Below are 25,694 nucleotides of genomic sequence, written 5' to 3' on the forward strand. Positions count from 1 at the left end.
AGGTGCTCAGAACTTTCACACATCATAAGCTTTGTAAGTGAAAGCCTCTTAACCTCTAAAATAGAACAATATGACTTCATCTTTTCCAAAAGGCTACTGTGAGAAGCAGGTAAGAAGGTAACACAAATGTTAGACCTTATTTATTATTTTGTTTCCACTGGCTTTTAAAATCCAATCCATGATCTTTTTTTACTTTTAAGAACAATGATACTTAAACCAGTTCTCCTCCCTTCACCTGGATTCACCGTTCATGCCGAAGAGAAAGTACCTATGGCAGAATTCTTAAGAGGTTGGCCCTGAAAACTTACTGTTTCCTCATTGTCCTCCGTTAAGCCAACTTCTTGGACCATCTTCTATATTGAAGAAACCTCGAGTCCTTATCCCAACTTACACTTACTGCTATCTCTTTCAAATACACTTTCCCCAGGATATGACGTGAAATGACTGGAGACATATCACTTTTCATACAACAAAACAAATGGTGGATTTTTTGAATTGTCACAATTGCTGCACATTTGAGGTATGGATTTTATTATAGTTCCTGTGTCAGAAAATTATTTTTATACTTAATAAGAAGGGGGATTTTATAAGAAGTATAAAATCTGTTGTACAGCATAAGCTAGAAATACAAGGCTGTGTAAATAGCTACAAATGTGGGACGTGGCTGGGTGTGGAAGAGTGAGTAGTGGGGACAAAGGGTAGATGTTCTGCATGGGAAGAAATCTCTTTTCTTATTTTTAACCTAAATTATTGTAACTTTGTAATTTTTTAAATTTACCAGCAGTCTGTCAATCTTATAAAGAATCTAAAAGCATTCTTGGTCATGATAAAAATAGAAAATCACATCTGGCCACCTCCATTGTGAAGAAGTGAGGATAGTAGCCAAGAAAGCACGATCCATGCCAGCCCCAGTGGGTCAGGAGACTCCAGAGAGCCTAACCACACAGATATGCACCTCCAGTGTCTGCTAGACAACTGAGGAAGACAAAATATTCAGGATTAGCATGATCTTTGCTTGAAGGTTCCAAGAGGAAGAGATAGACTACATAAAAAATAATGACATTCTAAAAGTCACAGTTGACTTCAGAAATTCATAGCAGTCCCTATATTCAGAGCTTTTGCCAATATGTCAAGGCTGTGCTTTCATTAAGACCACTTCAGAAACTCATTATTGACAGGATCAATTAGTGTGGGCAATACAGTGAAGAGAGAAAGAGAATACGGAAAAGGTTGGTCTAGAAGAGAGACACCTTTCTGTCCACATTCCGCTGGTGAGGGAGGGGGCCCTGGGAAATCTGGTTGCTGGTGAACAGCTGCTTTCCAGAGACAATTTCACAAAGAAGGGGAAGCACGTGTTTGATGATTAGTCATCTCCGCCACAGCTAAATCTCTAGATTTAAAATGTTTGGTTTCCTTGGTGTGTATGCCCAGCAGTGGGATTGCTGGGTCATAAGGCAGTTCTATTTCCAGTTTTTTAAGGAATCTCCACACTGTTCTCCATAGTGGCTGTACTAGTTTGCATTCCCACCAACAGTGTAAGAGGGTTCCCTTTTCTCCACACCCTCTCCAGCATTTATTGCTTGGAGACTCTTGGATCGCAGCCATTCTGACTGGTGTGAAATGGTACCTCATTGTGGTTTTGAATTGAAAGAGACACGTGTACCCCAATGTTCATCACAGCACTGTTTATAATAGCCAGGACATGAAAACAACCTAGATGTCCATCAGCAGATGAATGGATAAGAAAGCTGTGGTACATATACACAATGGAGTATTACTCAGCCATTAAAAAGAATACATTTGAATCAGTTCTAATGATGTGGATGAAACTGGAGCCAATTATACAGAGTGAAGTAAGCCAGAAAGAAAAACACCAATACAGTATATTGACACATATATATGGAATTTAGAAAGATGGTAACCCTGTATGCGAGATAGCAAAAGAGACACGAGTGTATAGAACAGCCTTTTGGCCTCTGTGGGAGAGGAAGAGGGTAGGATGATTTGGGAGAATGGCATTGAAACATATATAATATCATATATGAAATGGATCGCCAGTCCAGGTTCGATGCATGATACTGGATGCTTGGGGCTGGTGCACTGAGACGACCCAGAGGGATGGTATGGGGAGGGAGGAGGGCGGGAGCTTCAGGATGGGGAACACGTGTATACCTGTGGCAGATTCACACTGATGTATGGCAAAACCAATACAATACTGTAAAGTAATTAACCTCCAATTAAAATAAATAAAATTTATTTATTTTTAAAATTTATATATTTAAATAAATAAATAAAATGTTTGGGTAAGTAACTAGTATAGAATTTTCAGACTGAATTGTGTATGATCTTGAATAAAATTATTTCCTTGAGTGATTTTTATGATAAATGTAAAGTTAGTAATCTCATTTTATTTTATTTTATTTTTTTGGGGGGGTTTTAAAAACTGTTTTATTTGGGAAAAGTGCGTCTTACAAAAAGGCAGCTGCAAAATACAGAGACCTCTGCAACAATTACTGTTTTATCTTTTTTTTCTTTAAGTGAAAAGAACGAGTGATATCCGAGGCATCAGAGCAGTAGATGGACACATCCGGGGCACCTCCAAGTTATTTTCAGGAAAGAGCAACAAAACGCAAAGCTAAAATTTCCGAACAAGGAATTCTTCTAACAATTTAACATTATCTTATCTTCTGGATTACCACCCTCTGTTTCCCCTTTTAGTGGAAAAGCCTGACTTACTATACTGTCAACCAATGACTCCATTACAGGAAACGCCTTAGAACGTAGTTTTGAACCTCACTGTCTAGCTGCAAAGCTTGGGGATGGAATGAGGCAAATACCCACAAAAAAGGAACACAAAAACCTGACCAAAAAATGCCTCAAATGAGGACAAAATTTTGTCAAAGTGCCTGGACTGAGAAGTCTAGGAGATCATACAACATTAAACACAACTCCGGACCCAAGCCCTAGGAGTAATCTCATTTTAAATGGATGAATGGTAGGGCCCAGATTCTAATGTAATCTTTGATTACATTGCTAATCAAAGTAAAATTCTTAACTTAAGAAGCTTAAGTTAGGCATTTTAGATTATGCATTAGAAGTGGTGCTAGTGGTAAAGAACCTGTCTCCTAACGCAGGAGACATAAGAGATGCAGGTTGGATCCCTAGGTCAGGAAGATCTCCTGGAGGAGGGCATGGCAACCCAATCCAGTATTCTTGCCTGGAGATCCCATGGACAGAAGAGCCTGGTGGGCTATAGTCCTTAAGGCCACAAGAGTCGGACACGATTGAAGCGAATTAGCACCGAAGCACACACCTTATGGACAGGTTTAGAGGAGGACTTGTATTTGTAAGCTAGCTGAGATTGTGTCATCGTTGGTCTTGGCCACGTTTTATCTTAAGTTGCTGACTCTCCTCTTGTGGCCAATGAGTTCTCATGACAGCCACCAATCTCGCTTGTCCAATATTTTTCTCTATTGAAAGTTTACTTATGCTACCTAGTGAGTGAAGATTACTGCTGCCTAAGAAAACAAGTCTCCCAGTAGATTAACAATCATAAGATGTATAGAAATTGGAGGAAGTTGGGAGGCAAGGTAGAATCCAGACAGTTTAAAATAGTATGCCAGGCTTTACATGCTTGGTTTTAGTTACTATTACCACTAATAACCATATCATCAAACCGCGTAAACCTAAAAACGTCATATGGTAAAATCACTCGGTTTTCACTTAAATGACAAATGGAAGAGTTTATGTGCACACTAAAAACCCACAAGTGGTGTGGAAGGAGTAAGTCAAAGGATGCATACTTATTTCCCTATGTGTCCTTTTTTTGGCTAAATAAAATTCGAACTATAAAAAATAATTTATATAAGGATTAGAAAAATAAATCTTGTAACTTGCTCTCATGTTAGGGAAAAATTTGAATTTCAAAAGGTTAATGAGATAGTAGTAGTAGTCAAGGTTACAGAGGCCAGAGGATGAACATCTGAATGGGAGCAGAGCTGGCACTTCTATGTAAAGAAATATGTGTAGAACATCTCTCGTGTTTATGAGGAGTCATGATTATTACTGTTACAAAAGACACAGCATTTTGCTTACAATATGAATTCAGTTTATGGGTCCTACTCTGAATGCAGAGGCATAAGCTATCAAACCACAATAGATTTACTGAGCTGATAAATGAGGGAAAAAAAGGTTGTTTTAAAATACTTAACCTTGATTCAGGATTTCAGATTGTACTTCAGTAAAAACAATTATTTTAGCAAGAAACTTTTCCTTCAACTTTCAGTATTTTGTAATACATATATATAAATATATATATAAAGATTAACTTTAAGGGTTTATTGTATATTTTTATTCTATCTAGGGATATATTTTGGCATCTATAAAAAAGATGTGAATTCAAATTCAAATATTTTGTTGCCAGAAATGTCAGTAACTTCACTGAATAAAAGAGCCTACCATAACTTCATTAAACCTTCAATGTTTGGTAAATTCCAAATAAATCAGACTAAAAGCAGTGATCACATTTCAGCATTCTACCTTATGACAGTATAAAATATTCCACAAATCAAAATTTTGGATAAAGGATATTTTCTGATGAGAAAAAAAGTGGAAACTCAAAAGCAAATTAGTTTGAAAAATACTTTATACACAATCATAATAAAACTTTAGAACAAAAATCAAGCTATTTTTATTTAGAAAGTATAGTTATAAAAATAAAATTTTCTTACATATTCCCTATGGATATATTTCAATTATTTCAAATGTAAGAATTTGTATCCAGTTAACAATTTAGAAAGGATATATTTATTTACAACTATGTAGTCATATTCAGCAGAAATTGGCAGCTAAATATGAAGACTCATAAAAAGAAAGCTATACTTTTTCCACAGCTCATTTTAATTTTTGGTTTTATTCTGGTGCATGGTCAAACATCCTAAATCAATGTTAGGGTATTAAGTTCCCAGAGCTGCTATAACAAAATTCCACAAACTAGGTGGGTTAAAGAGACATTTACTGCCCAAGAGTCTGAAGGCTAGAAGTCCAAGATGAAGATGTGGGCAAGATTGGTTTCTTCTGAGGACTATGGGGGAAAGACCTATTCCAGGCTTTTCTCCTTGGCCATCTTCATGTTCATGCAGCTTTTCTCTGTATGTTAGTCCATCTCCAAACTGCCCTTTACAAGGAAATCAGCCATATTAGATTGTGGACCATAATCACTTCATTTAACTTGGTAAAGACCCTATTCTAAATAGGGTCACATTCTGTGGTACTAGGGTATAATGTGGGATCAGGAAACACAATTTGACCTGTAACAACCCTAAATCTCAATAATTAGGTTTGCTTTGAACTGTCATACCACTAAAATTTGAATAGCATTTGAGAGGAACCATTTTAGTCATGTACTATAAGTTGTGTAACACTGATACCAGCCAAGGTTCTTGGCCTTCCCCATTAATAGAAATTGATTAGAGGCCAGAACAGAAATTCAGGCAAGTCTTTATTGGGTCCTCTGCTATAGCAAGAGCAAGCTAGAAAAAACAACAGGTTCCCTTGCTTTCTTGCTCCCTGAGGTTGGGAGGCAAGCTTGTTCCCTATATGAGGTGAGGGTAGGGGTGTGTCCAGGGTTTGGGCCAGAGGGGAAGCTTAAGTGGTTTGCCCACCCTTTAGGTGGTATTGTGTGCAGGGGGCATGCACGGTACTCTGTTTAGCTCCAGTCTATTCAAAAGTGGCAGTATTGGATTTCTTTTTATCTCCTTGTGTCTTTTGTCCAGAATTTGCACCAACTGCACGTGCATGCAGCTATTTTTAATCCCATACAGTTTCTTTGTATTTTGTTGTTCAAGGAGAGATGTGTCCAGGTGCAAGTATTGCAGTACTGCAGAAAAGGGTTTCAGATTCCAATCTGTCTCAGCATTTGAATAAACTCTTTAATTCCTCTGCCTATCATGATCTCCCATATCAGATCATCATACGTTCATATCAGTGTTATTTCATTATTAAGTGAGTTGTATTTCCCATCTCAATAATTGACAAATAGCTCTTAGAGATATTAAATTGCCAAATGGATAATAACCATGAATTTTTTCTTTTCCCACTTCTAAGAAACTATTTGGTGTCTAGAGTATATTTTTATTATATAAACTGATAGGATCAACATAGTATTCTAACTCAGAATTTCTAGACCAATTGCCACTTTCTATCTTGTCTGTAAGAGTTTTGTGTAACAAAGAGTATTAATCCAGCATGCTTGCTTACCTGAAAAATTCCTTAATTTCACAAGAAAACCCCATCACCTAATAGCTCCTCCCACTAATCGGTCTTAATATTATTCTGTCTTCTGAACCTGTGTTTCAATAGTTCAGCAGCACTTTTTGTTCATGATGAGCAAAGTGTTTGTATTTTTCATTATAATGTATTTCCAAACCACTGCCTGCTCATCCTCAAAGTCATCTGTTCACTTTGTAGGAGGCGGTCTCTGGGTATTTAATCTAAGCAGAGTGATAAGAGAGGACTGTGATACCTAGAAATGAAGCAGATGAGTGTGTTCAGAGAGAGGATACTGATACTTTCAACAAAACACATTGATGAATTCTCTGTGGATTCCACAATACTATTTTCTGAAAGTAGATGTAATATTCTAAGTCTCAATAGAAATGCTGAAAGTCTAAATTACATTGAAATTTTGATAATGATTGTATTGAATCTGAAGATTGTTTTGGACACTATGGATATTTTTTAACAGTGTTAACTCTTCTAACCCATGATTATGGGATATCTTTCCAGGTATTTATATCATCTTTAATTTCTTTCATTAATGTCATATAGTTTTCAGTTTACATATCACTATTAGTACATAGTAATGCATATACTGAATATTTTGATTTTGTGTCCTGCAACCTTATCGGTTCAAGTATTAATTCTAACAGGTTTTGGTGGGTTCTTTAGGATTTTCTATACATAATGTCGTGTCATCTGCAAATAGTGATGGTTTTACTTTCCTTATTGGAACACTCCTCATTTCTCTTTTTGGCTAACTTCTCTGAGTAAGACTTTCAGTAGTACTATGTTGAGTAAAAGTGGCAAGAATAGGCATCCTTATCTTGTTACTAATCTTAAAGGAAAAGTACTAACTCTTAAAAATTGGATATGATGTCAGCTGTGGGCTCCAAATGATCTTTTGCATAGAAATTAAATACTACTGACTATATTAGATATCTAGCATACTTTTATGAAGTGAGACTTGTTATGCTGTGTAGTTTATGCCCAGCTTGAATGACAACCAGATTCCTCATTGTTTCACTCACCAAATATTCCTCTTTGACTTAGATTCTTACTAACTCAGAGGGAGAAACTTTTTTCTAGCTTGTCAATGCAGTGTGTACCTTTTTTAAATAACTGTATGTGATGATGGGGCAGCCCCATCCTTGGGGTCACTTTATTTTCAGTTAAAACTATTCAAAATTTTCATTAAGTTTGGGAATTAACAATCTGAGAGGTCTGCCATTTAAAAGTCTTCTGGAATAGATGATAATATTGTTGTACACTGAAAAAAAATTTCAAAATAATGTGAAATGAAAAGACAAAAATAGAAGAGAATATTTTACCTGTACTCAAACAAGAACATTTCACAACTCATAAAATGCATCAAATAAAGTGAGAAAGGTATAATATGGTCTAAATAGAAATTTTGAAAATATGGGATAAGATAGTTGGAAGTAAAGCAAGAAATGTCCCAGTATTATTCTCTGACATGTAGGCACAAGCCCTGGAGATTATACAGACAAGAAATCCCCAAGTTGGAGAACATTTCCCCTCTGCCACAGGTCATCAGTGGGGTGGAGGTGGAGGGGAGCCTGTGCATTGCCAGTATTTTTCCACTAACCTCACTTATTAACTCACAGGTGTTAGGTGTGGAGGTGAGTGAATTGAGTGAGATGGAAAAGAATATTCCCAAAGCCAACTTTGCAGTTTCAAAACAAAGATAACTTTAGGAGAAAAGTATACTGATCTAGGAACCAATAATGACAATTAAACATTTTCTTCAATTAAACTATTTCCTAAATGGTATTCCCACCAAAGTGCTGGTTCAGAAGCAAAAATTGTGTTATAAGTTGCCAACACAAAAGTCTCAAGCAACTGAAGAAAAATCACGCAAACAAATGAAACAGAATAAAACAAAAACTCAGATCGTAGCTGCCTCTGGTGTCCTATTAACACTGTTGACTGACAAATAAAACATGGTCAGTTAATGTCTCACTCTCAGGCTTAAAGGAAAGGCTCATACAATGCACAAGTAAACAAATAATGAAGTCAAGGAAATCACAACTACATTATTCTGGAACAAATAAGTAGAGAAATAACCATTTATTCTAAAGCGTACACATAGAAAAATATTGTTATCTGAAACTGTCAAAAAGACTTCAGGTACATATTACAAAAGATACAGAGAATGTCAGAAATGGGAAATAATATTTGGAAATTGCAATATATAACAAAAAATTAAATAATATCTGTCTTTACTTTCAAGGAATGTTGCGAATGCACTAACTCTATGAAACATGCTGAAACATGAGTTAATAAAGCATTAAGGTGATTTTTTTTACTTGATTACCTTGTTTTTTCAGTTGGAAGATATTGCTTTATAATGTTTTGGTGGTCTTTGCCGTATATCAACATGAATCAGTCATAACTATTTTTGTGTGTATATATATATGTATGTATATATATATATACACACACACACATATTTATATCCTCTTTCTTGGGGCTTTCCAGGTGACTCAATTGTAAAGAAGCCACGTGTCAAGCAAGAGACACAGGTTCAACTCCTGGGTTGGGAAGATCCTCTGGAGAAGGAAATGGCAACTTACTCCAGTATTCTTGGCTGGGAAATCCCATGGACAGAGGAGCCTGGCGGGCTACAGTCCATGGAGTCACAGTCAGACACAACTCAGTGACTAAACAACAACAGTAGCCCTCCTTCTTGAGCTTTTCTTCCCTGCATTAGGCAAAACAAAGAAAAACTATGGAGAAAAATAGTACTAAAATGAGATTTTATAATTTAATCAGAACCACTTATATACAGAAGACTCTAATAACGGTCTGTAAAAGTAACTTCAGAAAAATTATACAAAATGAAGATGTGGACACAGAAATAAAAATCATTATAGATAGATATGAAGATAAGATATTGGGGGTCCAAAATACGGTATTCTCTGAAAAAGGACTAGGATAAATTGACCAGGGAAAAACCCTCATGGCTATAATAGAGGACTTCCACATAAAGATGACATGTTAGCCCCATGTTCTGGAGAAGGCAGTGGCACCCTACTCCAGTACTCTTGCCTGGAGAATCCCATGGACGGAGGAGCCTGGTGGGCTGCAGTCCATGGGGTCGCTGAGGGTTGGACATGTCTGAGCGACTTCACTTTCACTTTTCCCTTTCATGCATTGGAGAAGGAAATGGCAGCCCACTCCAGTGTTCCTGCCTGGAGAATCCCAGGGACGGGGGAGCCTGGTGGGCTGCCGTCTATGGGGTCGCAGAGTTGGACATGACTGAAGCGACTTAGCAGCAGCAGCAGCAGCAGCAGCAGCCCCATATTTCTATCCTCCCTTACATAAAACTGCACCTAAATCATATTACAGTAATGAAAAGTGGTAATGAAAGTCCATATGGACAAAAGAATTTGAATCGGGACACCAGTGACAAAAGATTCCAATAAAGTTTGGGAAGAAGGAAAGCTAATGAATTACAATGTTCTGCCATGGAACGTGATATTGAAGAGAGGTTCAGAACTGGGGTAAACCATGAAGTCAAAAGTAAAGTCCTTGTTTCAGGCATCACACTTTTGATGACTCACTAGAAGGAACATCAGGACTCAGGATACAATTGTACTCACAGTGAAGATTTATTACAGTGATACAGAAGGACCAGTAGGAAAATCATAGGTGCAGTCTGGAGGAATAAATGCACAGGTTTCCTACCTTCAGTCCTCTGTCACACAGAGCACACATTCCTGCCATTGGGGAAAATGCAGCCACATGTATGTTTCTGCCCAGGGAAGCCTGTTTAAGACTAACAGTTAGGGTTTTTACTGAGGGCCAGTCATGTACGCAAGTTGTGCCTAGCAACTATGAAAAGCAAGAATTCAACATAAATCACAGTGTTGTACAAACAGAGGAGACACAGCAAACTAACCTTACCACTTAGGGACAAGGGAATATTTTGAAAGCCAAGGTACCAGATGCCAGCCAAGGCCCAACCTTGCAAGCAGGCCCTTCTAAAGACAGGAGCCTCTGCCTGCGTAACGTCTGTGTAACGTCTGCCCGGTTCCATCTCAACTTTTACAAATTACTTTCTCTTCCTCCACTCCTTGGACAAATAAGAGAGGCTTATTCCCTGAAGAAATTGAACCAGGAGGTTTTAAACTGGGGATACAGACCTCATGGAGCACAAAAATGAGGCATAGGACGAAATGCAAGGAGAGTAGGCTAAAAAAAAAAGTGAAAGGATTAGTCACTGAGCCATGTCCGACTCTTTGTGATCCCATGGACTGTTCCTCTGTCCATGGGGATTCTCCAGGAAAGATTATTGGGGTGGATTGCCATGCCCCCCTCCAGGGGATCTTCACGACCCAGGGATTGAATCCACATCTGTAAGTCTCCTGCATTGACAGACGGGTTCTTTACCACTAGCCACCTAGGAACCCCGCACTGCAGGCCCTTTCTTTACTGTCTGAGCCACCAGGGAAACCCTGTGGAGTTCCTGGGCCACCACTCCTAGAAGGTGAAAGATTCTACTCTAGAGAATGATTCCTCAAGAAAATTATTCTGTACTTCAGGTAAAGATTTTCCAATGAAAGAATTTTAAATATATTTAAATACATTTCTCTCAATTAAATGGCTAAGTTAATTTAGTACACACCTAAGCTGGTTTGTCAAGGATCTCTTGTCTGCAAACTGCCTCTTCCACCATCAGTATGGTTTAGATGGAAATGCTTCTTTCAGTACAGTGTGACCTTGTCCCTTGGACCCATCTGATTTATGTTCTGTGCCCAACTTGAGTTGAATCCTTTTCTAGGATATGTCAATTCAGCCCGAGGGAAATATCTTGAGGTCATTCTCTTCCTGGTGTCTTAAATGATGAGGTGTAAAATTTGGAAACCATTGGCAACCACATGTTGTAGCATGTGGAGAAGTGTGCTCTCCAACAGAATAGAATAAAGTTCAGCAACAGACAGGAACGGTGGCGTCTGAGTACCTGGCGTGGAATGTGCCTCATAGCCAACTTGCCCTTCCTGGGGTTTTGTAGTCAACATTTTCCTGCGTTCTATAAGCCAACCCATTTGCCTTTATTCATATGCTGTTTAGGGTTGGCTTTCAGTCATTTGCAAATAAAAGTGTTATTACTAAACATATGATTATAATAAATCATTTCTGTTAGGTGAATTTTTAAGTTTATTTTTAGTTTTATGCATTCCTCTGGAACCCAATGACATTTTACCAATATTTTTTTCTGATTCAGTTATTTCATCTGTAAAGTAAAAGGGTTTCACACTGGTTTTTCAATGCTGAGTGGACACTAGGAGTCACCTGGAAAGTTTGTATGTGTGTGTGCACGTGTGTTTAATGTCCAGACTCTACTTTGCATACTTTCCTTTTCTTCACAGACTGCAATTTATTCATCTATGCCTCAACTTGAATATTTATGCAATATGTTAAGCTAACCTGAGAGATATTTTCGGTGGTGAAAGGTTTAAGAGAAACTTAATTGACACTATGCTATGCTGTGGTATGCTTAGTTGCTCAGTTGTGTTTGACTCTTTGCATCCCCATGGCCTGTAGCCCACCAGGCTCCCCTGTCCATGGGGATTCTCCAGGCAAGAATACTGGAGTGGGTTGCCATGCCCTCCTCCAGGAATTGACATTATATAACATAATATAAATCTAATCTATTTATGAATATTCCAAAAGAAGCTAGTTCAGAGTCAGATTTGCTGTGGTTGTTATCTTTTACTCTAACAGTAGAAAAAGAACAAAAATATCTGAGGCAAAGAGAAAAATTATCTGAAAGTTTTGGGGCTACGTGTGTTTAAAAATTCAGAATTTTATAACTTTTAGACACATAGCATGGAGTATGAATTCTTCCTATATAAAATCCCCAGCAGATCTAGGAAAGCAAAGGTAATCAAGAATATTCATATTTTTTCCAATGCAACAGTCATTCTAAGTAAATAATAAATTTAAATTAAATTAATAAATTAAATAAATATTCATTTAACATCTCAAGATTTCAAGATTTGGGAGGAAAATATTCCAAAATCATGTTGACAACATCCACCCATCCATCCATCCATCCATGTAAACTGTCTTCTATCCAGAAGTAATAAAGAATATACCAGAAAAGCAATGGTGTCAGAGAAAAGTGTGGCTTTTCAAGCACCACCAGTTAAATGTTTATTTGAAAGTGAAAGTGAGGTCGCTCAGTAATGTTCAACTCTTTGAGACCCCATGGACTGTAGCCTACCATGCTTCTCCATCCATGGAATTTTCCAGCCAAGAGTACTGGAGTGGGTTGCCATTTCCTTCTGCAGGGGATCTTCCTGACCCAGGGATCAAACCCAGGTCTCCTGCATTGCAGGCAGACGCTTTACCCTCTGAGCCACCAGGGAAGCCCAGTGTTTATTTGGCAGCACTAATATTGATTTAGAGGAAGCTTCCCAGGTGGCACAGTAGTAAAGAATCCTTCTGCCAATGCAAAGACACAGTAGACTCAGGTTTGATCCCTGGGTCAGGAAGATCCTCTGGAAGAGGAAATGGCAACTCACTCGAGTATCGTTGCCTGGAGAATCCCATGGATAGAGAGCCACAGTCCAGGGGGCTGCAAAGAGTCAGACATGACTGAGCACACACACCCCCCACACACAGAGCCATTTGTTGTCGGCAGTGCTGAGAGACAATCCCTCCTGAGTTAACACCTTTAAATATTTACCATGAACAATGAAAATTTAATGATAAATCATTACTGGATAAAATTTCAGATTTCCTCTTTTGACCAGAGACTCCTTCCGTGATGGTGATCTTTAGCCTCAGTTTAAACTAGATGTTGATTTTAATACCCAAATTTTCAACATCTGCCCAAAATGTGTACTTTGTTACCTCTTTAAACAATTTGATCTGTAAAACTGTTCCTCCTTCATTTAAGAAAACATTATCTTGACTACAAAAACAAAATAAGAATGAATTAAATATTACTTGATGTTTAATAATTTTTATTTTTCAAAAGCAGGATGTTATAGTACTCATTTTATAGTGTTGTATGTTTTTTAAATCAACTTTCCTTTAGTTAATTAAGAAGATTAAGTGATTAAGGAGAATCACTGAATTTCAAAGCCTGGAACACTTTTACATATTCAATCCAAATTCATATTATATGTGAGACAACCAGAGGATGAAGCAGCTAGATGATTTGCCCAAACAAGTTTCTATCATTGTTATAGAAATTTTCTCCAACTTATTTTTCTCAATAAACCCACTTAAAGTAAATCAAGAATTTTTCATGATAAAACATAGCAGAAGCTTTGTTCCTAACTTCCATACATTTTCGCAAACCAAGATAAGGAAATTCTTTTCACAATTTTTCTTCAATAAAATATTTTTATTAAATAATTATTAAAAATATGCACAGTTTTCCTGAAAAAAAAAAGTGATTTCTCAGGTGATACTTGCCTTCTGTTTCATACCAAAATGAAATTAAGAAAAAAAGCAGTTGAGGAAATGATTTGATGTTTGAAGTTTACATGCTATAAACAAAATAGCACATAAAAAAATTTTAGTTCCTTTTTTCCCAAAATGAACCTAAAGGGTTTGCACAGTTTGAACGTGACATATAAGTCAGTAGAGTATGAATAACAAGCCAAATTACATTTACTGTTCCTTTTCTTGAAATCTAATTGAGATCATTTGAACCATCATCACACTAAACACCCCTGATGAATGCTTTTTGAGTGGTGAACACTACTTGACTTTTGTTTTGATAAAGCAATGTGCCTGCATTCAAATTTTATAATAACCCAATCCAGTTTCGGCAATTTTTCCAGAAAGGCTTTTGCACACTATATTTTTCTATAAAATATAAACTACAAGTCATGTATTCACCTTCCTAAACCTCATTTCCTCCTTTTCCTGCTACTTCATTTCTCAGACAGAGAAAATAAAGTAAAACTGATGTGACACATTTGGTATTAACCTCAGCTATGTCGGCAAGAATATAGTGATGTGATTTTTGTTTTGAGGTTTCTTTTCTTCCTTTTGGAATGTGGAATGTTAGTTCATGCCTCAATTTTTCCCAGACTGAAACGCCCCTCCTCTATTTTATATGTCTTGAAGGACCCACAGAGTCTGAGAATGTGATGGAGGAGGCTTCCGTGTCTGGGAATGCGCCGGGGGAACCGATTATGTCTATTTTTAAATGTTCAAAATTCTTGTAGTAGCTGAAACCTGGAAACTGGACGTGAATTATCTCATTGTTGGCCCTCCCCTAACACCCACTTATCCTTTCCCGCATGTGGTCGCCTGGAGGTTTCTCCTGCCATTGCCGTGGTTCCTGCAGTGTCGTCAGAAGCCACCATCACTTCCTCATTCATTCCTCAACCACGAGCCACCACAGCACTCTGACCAAATGATAACCCAGCGGCTGGAAAGAGTGAGGATGGCTCACGAAAGGCCAAACTAAATTCCATTGACTAAAGTAATTGGATGGCATCTCTGTGAGTCTGAATAGTTAAATAACATCCACAGGAATGAAGACTAACATCCAATAAGACAGACAAAGAAACTGGAGCCTCACACTCTTGGGAGACAATTTGAGCTTTTGTCCCTTTAAATAACATGGATATACGAGAAATCAGCTGAATATGTTATAACCATTCCATTTCCAGATGTATTCCTGATAGGATATTCATCCAAGAATCAGTTTGACTGAAAATATTCAGTTTAACTGAATAAGCACAGATTGAATACATGCTTATTCAGTACTTCCTACAAAAGAGGCTCTGTGTTTTCTAACTCTTCTCTGTCAGTCTCTGTAATAAGAAATGTGTACGATGCATTCTCGTTTCTTGATGGACTCATAGTTTAATAAAAAAAGACAGATACTGACAACACTATGAGCAAAGGGCTGTACTGGAAATACAGCCGGAATGAGCTTGGACCCCAGGGAAGGGACACCAGTTCAGCCTGAAGATAGAAGTGAACACTTTCGGGAGAGAGAGGCTTGGTAGATGACAGTGCGTAGAGGACAAAAGGGGTTGGAGATGAGACGAGGAGGTTTTAGACAAGGTTAACACATATGAAGGCATGTGATAAGGCACAGTACTTCAGGGAGATAAATTGTTTGCTGTCCTAGGAACACATAAACCGTGAGATGATACAGGCTGGAGAGATAATGTCCTAGGATAACATCATGTAGGGACTTCTCAGTCTGCACAATGTGAATTTTATCTACAGGTGATGAGGAGCTTCTGAGTCAGTGAATGATTTAACCAGAAGAAAGAAGAGATTTTTCATTAAAAACAAAAATTCTGGAAGCAGTGTGGATGCTCAACTATAGCTGTAAACGAAAGTACTGGTCATGGAAATAAGAAAGAAATTTGGAAGTTGTTTGGAAGTTCTCTATCAGTAGTGATACAAAGTATTTGAGAAAAGAAGCAAGTTAGGAAAGGAAATAATTTGAGAGGAATAATAGCAATAATATGAGGGGAATAACAGGTTAGGGAGGGTTTTGATGAAGGCAAGTTTGAGGTACCTGAGAGACTTCGGGGGACAAGTGGCAGCAACTGTACGTGTAGACACCAATAATGCAGCTCAGGCAAGAGTTTGGGGCTAGAAAGTGATATAATGAGTTGCTGAACAAAGCTCACGTGTCACAAAAGTATTCAAAAGATAAACAAAGCCCAGGTATGCGAGAAGATAACCCAGGGATGCTCATTCCCTGAGACTTCCATCCATGAAAGCATCTGTTCAACCACATCTGTTAGCGGCTGCTGAGGGATAGACTCTCTGCTGCTGCTGCTGCTAAGTCACTTCAGTCGTGCCCGACTCTGTGCGACCCCTTAGACGGCAGCCCACCAGGCTCCCCCGTCCCTGGGATTCTCCAGGCAAGAATATTGGACTCGGTTGCCATTTCCTTCTCCAATGCATGAAAGTGAAAAGTGAAAGTGAAGTCGCTCAGTCGTGTCCAACTCTTAGCGACCCCATGGACTGCAGCCCACCAGGCTCCTCCGTCCATGGGATTTTCCAGGCAAGAGTGCTGGAGCGGGGTGCCATTGCCTTCTCCAAGACTCTCTGCCAGAGTTTTTAAATATGCGTAGAATCCAGCTTCAGCCATCAAGTGCTCACAGTGGGAGGAAGGTGCTCACACAGGAACAAGCAATCGGACATGGAGAAAACATTAGAGGTGAAGTACACTGGTTATTTAGGAGACAGAGTCATAAGGAGACAATATCACAGAAAGCTTCACATAGGAGTGGCACGTAGAAAAGGTCTTGAATATACTTAAATGTGAATTAAATGAAGAAGAAGAAGGCACTGTAGCACCGAGTTTAAAGTTTCACTTAGCAAGACTCTCAATAGTTCAATGGTGCTACAACACAGACCAGTGTGTGTTAGTCGCTTAGTTGTGTTTGACTCTGTGATCCCATGGGGTGTAACCCCCCAGGCTCTTCTGTCCATGGAATTCTCCAGGAGAGAATGCGGAAGCGGGTAGCCATTCCCTTACCCAGGGGATCCTCCTGACCCCATGGATGCAACCCAGGTATCTTGCATTGCAGGCAGATTCTTTACCATCTGAGCTGCCATGGAAGCCCCATCACAGACCAGAGTTTCTGCCCCCAAAAGGAAGAATGGCTAAAGATGATATGATGGTTAGTTTTTATGTTTGTTGGCTTTGTTGAACTTTTAATTTTAAATAATGATGCATTAGATTAAGCTATGGTTTCTCAAAACCAGCCAGATGATTCTTCCTGTGGGAGCTCCCCTGTGTGCCATAGAATGTTCATCAGTAGCCCTGTCCTCTACCCATTAGATATGAGTTGCACCCTTACCCCCATTTATGACAACCAAAAAAGTCTCCAGACAGTGTAGATTTCTCCTGGTGGGCAAAACAACCCACCTGAGAACCACTGGGTTACGTTAACCACACTTTCAACTTCCCACACCACACATAAAAGATAATAATCTTTAAAGGTCCACGTGCCTTTTCTGCATCCTAGAATCCTGAAGTTTTTACCCATGCATCAAAATTATATTAATATTTGAATCAGGGATCACTGAATTATAATTTTCCAACTTCTGAACAAGATTCACCTTATACTTTCCTTTGATCATCACTAAGTGATTAAATTTAGCATTATCTATGTCTTCTTTTCTCCTTTCTGATTATTTTTTCTTTCATTTCTGTAGCAAAAGTTACTTAGCATTACTACAGTACCTTTTAGTCCTCAGAGTTCTTCCACAAAGAGAAACAATTAGACATGTCCTGTGGTTGTGACGACAGGGAGTCTGGAAGTTTGATATTGACAAAAACTTAGAATTGAGAGAAAATAAAGAAATAAAGACAGTAACTAAGGAACTAAGCTACACTGGGAATCTGGAGGAATGGAGGGAGGAAAATCAGCAGGGAAGTAAGGAAAGGGGACTCCTTAATAGACACGGTCTTTTTTTTCTTTCTTCTTTCGAGAAGCCTAGTAAGCCTTCCGAAACAGAATGATTCATTTTTATATACGCTTGATATTCTATAAAACTCCATAATTACATTAGCAATGAAAACATTGGGAATGCATTGGAACAGTGCTCAGTCCTCCCAGGCTCATTTAGCAGAAACAAACATAGGGCAGTCATGCAACCAGGTCACCAGGTAAATAGGTTCCATCCCCAGCTTCTCAAACTTTTGACACATTTAAACCTCAATATCCTTTCATCCAAGAAATTTTCAGAAATGTTTTATTTTAAGAAGAGCCAAAGGAAAACCTCTTTGCATTTCAAATACCTTATTTAGACATTGAGTAGTAAATGTTTTATTTAGAAAAATGATTAATCATCCTGCAAGACTTATAAAATGCTTGTGAGAGGGAAAAAAAGAACTTTAAGTTGGAAAATTCCTCTTAAAGGAATTCTAAATGTTGCAAAGAACATACTGGACCAATTCTTTTTTAATTCTCTTTGCATCAGAGTGTATAACTCACATCTGGATTGCAACAGAGAGGCTGAGATGTTTACTGATCATCATTATCAGACTGAGAAAAATGTAACTCTGGTGAAGTGGGGTCCAGGATGAATGAGGTGGCCAGCAGATCTCCCTGAAGGAAGCCCTTGAATCCAGCCTCCCATCCAAGCCAGGGAAGTGGAGCCAGACCATGGAAGCCCCCCTGCAGAGAAGTCCTTGGAAGGACAGAGACTTCTCGGTAGTTAGTGCTTTCGCATCAACTCTGTCCCCTTCAACCAGTCTGCTTCTGGACCAACTTTCCAAGTTTGGACGAGATAAACATTTTTTTCTGTTCGCTTCCATGTGAGCTGGAGAAAGTTTGTTCCAATCCTTTCGCTGGATTTGAAGAATTTACAGCTTCCTACCAGTAGTTTGGGTTTACATTCTGGGCCTCGAGGCAAGATTTCTGAGACAGCTTCACTGGCCCCACAGACTGTTCTCTCTACAGATCCTTCAACTGGCCTTCTTGAAACCCAGTCCTGCCTAACAAAGAGTCCTTCCAAATCCAGTGCCTGGGAAAAACAAGGCCAGACTGGGAGGTCTAGGAGGCCTCTGTGGGATACCCTGGACAGATTAGAAGCAGCAGAAGGAAACAGGAAGTAGGCGGAGAATACAGGAGAAGCCAGAAAGCTAAGCATCCTTTTCAGTTGCTTTAATTGTCCTTCTTCCTCCTTCCAGACTCCCAAGAGGAAGTATAGCATTAATCTATTTATTGCCTTTCCTTTTGAGGAAATGCTCTAGAGCTCAGCTGAAATCATTGTCTAGAATCCTGCCAGGAGGCACTGCTGGAGAGTTTGTGAGGAACCAGAATTGAGCACAACAGCCTTGTGACCTGAGGAGAAGCCACCCTCCTTGGGTGGGCTCCTAGCCTTAGATGAGGGGGCTCTCTTATTTTTGTGACCATTGTTTCCACAATGGTATGATCCTGATCACTGTCTTATCTGTGAAGAACAAACTAAAAAGATTTTCCTCTTAATAAATGAGCTCTCCAATAAGGAATATAAGAGAATCTTTTCAGTGAATCTTCTACATAACATCAAGAATCCAGGGACGATTCTGCATGGACAAAACTGCCAGTCCAAGGATCAGCTTCAGGCATCAGAATAGACAGCATCATTTATGTCCAGATGAAATACAAATCTCAGAATATTTTAAAAGACATCAGTATTTCTTGGGAAAATAAAGTGTTAACCAAAAATACTTAATAAATTCATGATGAAGTTTTATTTGCTTTTATGGTTCATGTTAGATTTTTTAAAATCTAGTGTTTAGCCATTCTTCTAGAATTTAAACTTTATCTTATTTGTCAAACACCAGATGTTTAAAAATTATTTCTGCCAGTATTTTGCTTTTAAAATTATATCTCATTAAAGTTCCCATTTACTTTTTTTTCAGTATTAACACAGAGATCATGGTTTTTCTTTTTATATGTTTGAGCCATTTCTATTTCTTTTTCTCTCTGGTCACATTCTTGTGCATTTTGTGTTTTTTCTGACTTTTTTTTTTAAGCTGCACATGTAGCAAAGAAATTAACCAGTTGTCTGTCTTATGAATGAATTTGATATTGAGTTTTTTTCATTTATCTTAGTTGGCTCCTGCAATGCAGGAGACACAGGGGACATGAGTTTGATCCTTGGGTCATGAAGATCCCCTGGAGAAGGAAATGACAACATCCCAATATTCTTGCCTAAGAAATCCCAGGGACAGAGAAACCTGGCAGGCTCCAGGCCGTGGGGTTGCAAGAGTCAGAAATGACTGAGTGACTAAACAGCAACAACATGTATCTGTGGTTACTTTTTAATAGTATAATATATATGCCATATACACCCTCTTTTTTTTTCTGAAAACCACTGATCTTTCTAGGGGTATGGTGGTATTAATATTTCTGTTCTATGACTATACATTCATATCTGTTTAATAAGTATTTAAAGGCAGGAACTATATTCACCTTTACAGCCTTGACACAGTATCTCAATGGATGCTCAATGAGTGCTTCAGTTCCCTCATGGTAGAGATTTTCTCTATTTTGTTCACTGGCTTGTACCTAGTACCTAACCAAGGCCTGGCTCAAGTTACCAAAAACTATTTGCCAAATAAATGCAGGGATGAAAAACTCAAATAACACTCCAGAAAAAAACATTAATTCAGGCATCATTATTTTTATCTTTAGAGAAGAAATTCAGATTTTAAAATATAATACAGTGTTATCAACTACATTCACCATGTTTTACATTAGATCCTCAGAAGTTATTTATCTTATAGTTGAAAGTTTTCACCCTTAGCAACCTCTCTCTCTTTGCCCCACCACCCAGCCCCTGGCAACCACCTTCAGCTCTCTGCTTCTAAGAGTTTGAATTTTTATTTAGATTCCATATATAAATAATACTCTCTTTCTTTTTCTGGCTTATTTCACTTAGTGTAATGACCTCAAGTGCCATCCATGTTGTCATAAAAGACAGGATTTGCTCCTTTATTGTAGTTGAGTAATAATCCACATATTTTTTTAATCCATTCATCCGTTAACAAACACTGAGTTTGTTTCCACATCTTGGTTGTTGTGAATAATGCTACCGTGAATATGAAGGTGATCTCTTCAATACTCTGTTCTCATTTCCTTTGGATATACACCCAGAAGTGGGATTGTTGGATCTTATAGTAGGAACCTCCATACTGTTTTCCACAGTGGTTGCACCAATTAACAATCCTACCAACAGTGAACTAGGGTTTCCTCTCCCCACATCTTCACCAACATTTGTTATTTACTGACTTGAAATGCCACCTTCACCATATACAAAATTCCAATGTGAACACTGTTTGATTCCATGGATCTATTTGTCTTTTCATAAATCAATATTGTTTTATTCATTTCTTTAACAAACTTTCCTGAGCATATACTAGGTGCCAGGCATTGTTCTATTTTGGCAGTAGAGATAGTTTTTGGAGGGTTTTGAATAAGGGAATTATATGATATGCTTTTGCATTTAAAAAATATGATGAGAAATGTGTTGAAAATAATTGCAGGTTGAAGGTGTAGAACTAGGGTAACAATTAGGAGGTGAAAAACAAAGGTAGCTTAAAACTAAATGGTAGAGGTGAAGGTGAAGACAAGTGGTAATACTATGGTTGTATTTTGAAGGTAAAACCAATTGGATTGACTATCACATTGGATACTGAGCGTGAAAGAAAAACATGAAAGATAAGATTTTTGAGCAATAAACAGAGCAAATGGAATTGCTATTAAGTAAATTGGGAAGAATATGAAAGAAACAGGCTTGGAGGAAGTATCAGGATTGCTAAGAATTCTTGTGCATTCCACATCTGTACCACAGATGGCCAAGTTAAAATATCAAAAGCTAAAACCAATTACTATTTTGCTACAATGATTATAATATTCATTAGGGCTGTTCACAAACATTCCAGTTTTCTTTCCAAGCATCTGGTAGTCTTACACTTCCCCATCCAATTTGAATTTAGGTGTAGCCAAGTAACTAGCTGTAGTCAATGATGGCTAGTTACATGGAGCATTTATAAACTGGAGCCTCCATCATTCTGAGTCCCTGAACATCTTCAGGGAACAAACCTGCATGTGTGTGCTCAGTCATGACTGACTCTTTGCAATGCTATGGACTGTAGCCTACCAGGCTCCACTGTCCATGAGATTTTCCAGGCAAGAATACTGGAGTGAGTTACCATTTCTTCCTCCAAGGGATCTTACCAACCCAGGAATTAAACCTGGGTCTCCTGTGTCTCTTGCATTGTAGGCAGATTCTTTAGTGCTACTTACATGGAGCCTGCATCAACAGGAGCCTACCCCATTCCAAGGGGGGATTGGAGGCAGGAGGAGAAGGGGACAACAGAGGATGAGATGGCTGGATGGCATCACTGACTCAATGGACATGAGTTTGAGTGAACTCCAGGAGCTGGTGATAGACAGGGAGGCCTGGCATGCTGCAATTCATGGGGTCGCAAAGAGTCGGACACAACTGAGCAACTGAACTGAATTGACAGGATATATAACATAAAACCACAAATACATAGCATTGCTTATAACTGGGGATGGGCAGCTAGAAAGTTATTATTGGAAACTGAAAGGATGATGGTCGATGCTATATACCAATGATGTCTTTGGTAAAAGTTTTGTCTGAAATAACTTGGAGAGAAGATAACATATAGAGATAATCTGTATTTTTAGTGGAAGAAATAAGAAAATAATGTTATCATTGTGTGCTGGTTGCTGTTAGCTTCATTTGATAAAGCAGTATGAGAAATAGATGAGTTCAGAAAAGACTTGGCTAGCTTCAGGCAGGAGTAAAAACAAGTAAAATGGAATAGCTAAAATCCATGAATAAAAAGGCTGAAAGAGGCTACTAATTCTCCTTTGTCAGTTTGCAAAAGGAAATTTTAAGAATGCCTTAGAATGATAAAGTCCAATTAGAACTCATCAAGGATAAAAAGCAAGGATGTAGCTTTCAAACTCATTGAAATCTCTGAATAGATCAAGGAGACAGAAGAGACAATACAGCTAAAGATTTAATGCTTATTTCTTCCAATAGGGAACAGGATTTAGTGAAAAAAGATTAAAGCCTGGTAGGCTACCAGGCTTTGAGGTAGGCTCGAGTGGACACAAGATAACTTAGCAAAATGAATTAATAGGCCTAAAAATGAACTATGTGTTTATTGGCAAATACAACTGAATGGAACCTAGTAGATCTGGTGCTTGTTATGTTTTCAGCAGAGTTATGCTACCAAAGAAACCATATAGTGAACTAAAAACAGCCGTGGTCGTTCAAGAGTCAAAATTGTTACCAAACACAAGTTCATGTACCCAATGTATCAGTTCAGTTCAGTTCAGTTCAGTCGCTCAGTCGTATCCGACTCTTTGAGACCCCATGAACTGCAGCACACCAGGCCTCCCTGTCCATCACCAACACCCGGAGTTCACTCAGACTCACGTCCATCGAGTCAGTGATGCCATCCAGCCATCTCATCCTCTCTCGTCCCCTTCTCCTCCTGCCCCCAATCCCTCCCAGCATCAGAGTCTTTTCCAATGAGTCAACTCTTCTCATGAGGTGGCCAAAGTATTGGAGTTTCAGCTTTAGCATCATTCCTTCCAAAGGACACCTAGGGCTGATCTCCTTTAGAATGGACTGGTTGGATCTCCTTGCAGTCCAAGGGGCTCTCAAAAGTCTTCCCCAATACCACATTTCAAAAGCATCAATTCTTTGGTGCTCAGCTTTCTTTACAGTCCAACTATCACATCCATACATGACCACTGGTAAAACCATAGCCTTGACTAGATGGACCTTAGTCGGCAAAGTAATGTCTCTGCTTTTGAATATGCTATCTAGGTTGGTCATAACTTTCCTTCCAAGGAGTAAGCGTCTTTTAATTTCATGGCTGAAGTCACCATCTGCAGTGATTTTGGAGCCCCAAAAAATAAAGTCTGACACTGTTTCTACTGTTTCCCTATCTATTTCCCATGAAGTGATGGGACCAGATGTATAGTGAGGTCAAATAAACTAAAACATCAGAGTTTGGAGTAGAGAAAGGTTTATTGCAGGGTTAAGCAAGGAGAACAGGTAGCTCATGCCCAGAAACCCCAAACTCCCCAGTGGTTTTGGGAGAGAAGTTTTTAATGGGTAGAATTTGGGGTGAGAGCTCCAGGGTATACGATTTCTTCCTACTGATTGGTGGTAAAGTAACAGAGCAGTCCTTCAGGGATCTTGTGCTCAGCCTGAATTTACCATCCTTCACCTGGGTGGGGGCCTTAATTCTTACAGAAGAACTCAAAGATGTTATATGTATCCCTTCAAGAGGAACCAGGACCCTGCCCCAAGGTACACTATTGTTTCTTAACTGTTCCTCCCCTATCTCTGCATCCCCTCTCTTCCCTAATTAGCAACTGTTTGAACCTGTCCTTTGGGACTCAGAGAAGGACAGGGAGGCTGAAGGAAGCCTACTTCCTACAAATAAGAACTGAAGGACACAGAAAAGATTTGTACCCAGGAGCCCCCATGGGATCCTGACCAGTTTCAAAATGATCTTAGGTCCTCATGGTTATGAAGCAGACTGATAAAACTACTCAGTAGCCAATGACAGACAAATTTCCCAGTATATATTTTGATTACCTTGATGAATAATGGAAAGGAAATAAAATTCTAGAGCAACTGATTCAAAAGACATGGGAAACAGGAAGGAGGCTCTTCCAGTGAGCAGAGTTGAGATATAAATCAAGGAATGTTTCTCACTGTCAACATAGGCCTAACTGGATTTCAGAATCGCTATGGACCTGTGTATTGTCACCGTGTTTATTTAACTTATAGGTAGAGGACATCATGAGAAATGCTGGGCTGGATGAAGCACAAGCTGAAATCAACATTCCTGGGAGAAATATCAATAACCTCGGATATGCAGATGACACCACCCTTATGGCAGAAAGTGAAGAAGAACTAAAAAGCCTCTTGATGAAAGTGAAAGAGGAGAGTGAAAATTTTGGCCTAAAGGTTAACATTCAGAAAACTAAGATCATGGCATCCAGTCCCATCACTTCATGGGACATAGATAGGGAAACAGTGGAAAGAGTGGCAGACTTTATTTTTGGGGGGCTTCAAAATCACTGCAGGTGGTGATTGCAGCCAGGAAATTAAAACACGCTTACTCCCTGGAAGGAAAGTTATGACAAGCTAGACAGCATATTAAAAAGCAGAGACATTACTTTGTCAACAAATGTCCATCTAGTTAAGGCTATGGTTTTTCCAGTAGTCATGTATGGATGTGAGAGTTGGACTGTGAAGAAAGCTGAGCACCAAAGAATTGATGCTTTTGAACTGTGGTGTTGGAGAAGACTCTTTAGAGTCCCTTGGACTGCAAAGAGTCCACCCTAAAGGAAATCAGTCCTGAATATTCATTGGAAGGACTGATGTTGAAGCTGAAACTCCAATACTTTGGGCACCTGATGCAAAGAGCTGACTCATTTGAAAAGACCCTGATGCCGGGAAAGATTGAAGGCAGAAGGGGATGACAGAGGATGAGACAACTCAGTGGACATGAGTTTGAATAAACTCTGGAATTTGGTGATGGACAGGGAGGACTGGCATGCTGCAGTCCATGGGATCACAGACAGTCGGACACAACTGAGTGACTGAACTTAACTGAACTGATGGACTCCTGAAGCTGCTTTGTGTCTCTTGTTCTTCCTTCTTTCTAAATGGGAATATTGATTACGGTTGTCCTCTGCTTTTCCATCACTTTGTAACGCACATATGGGAGAAAGATAATTTGTCTATTACATATATAGATCTGCAGGCTAGGAGAGCCCATATCCAGACCTGGTAAAGAGACTGGAGCATCACTCAGAGATTCTAGACTTGGGGTTGAATGCAGTATCTAGATGGAAATTTTGAGTAAGAAGTAGCCAGCTATTTGGTGA

General features: G+C 38.8%; 1 long non-coding RNA gene across 1 annotated transcript; it reads left to right on the plus strand.

Annotated features, from left to right (window-relative positions):
* Window positions 1–2,859: 2,859 nt before the first annotated feature.
* LOC120860413 lies at window positions 2,860–15,352 on the plus strand. The gene is made up of 3 exons (XR_005720318.1): window positions 2,860–2,969; window positions 6,544–6,546; window positions 15,343–15,352. It is a non-coding gene; the product is annotated as an uncharacterized LOC120860413 (long non-coding RNA).
* Window positions 15,353–25,694: the final 10,342 nt, after the last annotated feature.

Source organism: Oryx dammah, unplaced genomic scaffold (assembly GCF_014754425.2).
Source record: "Oryx dammah isolate SB20612 unplaced genomic scaffold, SCBI_Odam_1.1 HiC_scaffold_11072, whole genome shotgun sequence".
Taxonomy (NCBI): domain Eukaryota; kingdom Metazoa; phylum Chordata; class Mammalia; order Artiodactyla; family Bovidae; genus Oryx; species Oryx dammah.